Source organism: Cupressus sempervirens, chromosome 1 (assembly GCF_028749045.1).
Source record: "Cupressus sempervirens isolate cs-2001-9-10 chromosome 1, ASM2874904v1, whole genome shotgun sequence".
In the NCBI taxonomy this organism is placed as follows: Eukaryota; Viridiplantae; Streptophyta; class Pinopsida; order Cupressales; family Cupressaceae; genus Cupressus; species Cupressus sempervirens.
Window position 1 is genome coordinate 533,078,731 of NC_143118.1, and position 865 is coordinate 533,079,595.

Sequence of the window (865 nt, forward strand, 5' to 3'; positions counted from 1 at the left end):
TGATTATAAAAACTCTTAATTAATCCAAATAAAAACTGTCAAACAAAGCCGTTAGTTTGGAGAATAACAGCATGGTAAACAAAGTATAATGTTAATATTCTATCATATACCTTCACGTTCTAAAAGACAATGAAAATGTAGCCAATACTTAGAAATGAAAGAAGCGATAGAAGCAAATATTACTATGAGATATAAATATTATTCCTTCCATCAATCCAATAGCTGGACATATAACTTAAAAGTTCAACGCAAACATGGGCTCATAATGCATACCAAACAACACACTCAATTCTACCAGGAGTAGATAATCCCTAGGCAATTTTGCGGAAGGGGAACCATAAACCGGGATTCAGCAGAACAACACACAACAAAATGCATACTTTTAAATAGACTGACCATAATATCATGTAAGTTTGAGGCTTGTAGACCCAACCCTTGAGGCCACAAGCAGGAAATTACATTTTTTCTTTTGGAAGAATGTATCGAGTGAACAATGTTGCTTTCAAATGTTCAATCTTCTTTTCTTCCACTTGAAATATTAATCGCAAACATGTAGCTTATTAAAAAACCTTGAAGTCAACAAACCCACAACTAAGACCAATATCAACATCTAACTACTTGAAATATTGAAGAAAGAAAACCAAACATCACAAAAAAGTTAGAAGCTTTTTAAACAAAATCATTAAAATTATTTCCGTTTGTGCACTTCCAAAATGTTGAAGGAAATGTACAGAATTTCTCTAAATGTTAAATCAAAGCAGAGTTACAATATTTATATACCTACTAGCAAGAAAGTAACCATGAATATTTCTATGACTAGTAAGTCCCCCTATGAACAATTTAGTTAGTGACCTCTATTACTATC

General features: G+C 31.9%; 1 non-coding gene across 1 annotated transcript; it reads right to left on the reverse strand.

Moving 5' to 3' along the window:
• Positions 1 to 398: 398 nt before the first annotated feature.
• Positions 399 to 516, reverse strand: LOC149578561 (small nucleolar RNA snoR104). Its single transcript, XR_016357435.1, has one exon. It is a non-coding gene; the product is annotated as a small nucleolar RNA snoR104 (small nucleolar RNA).
• Positions 517 to 865: the final 349 nt, after the last annotated feature.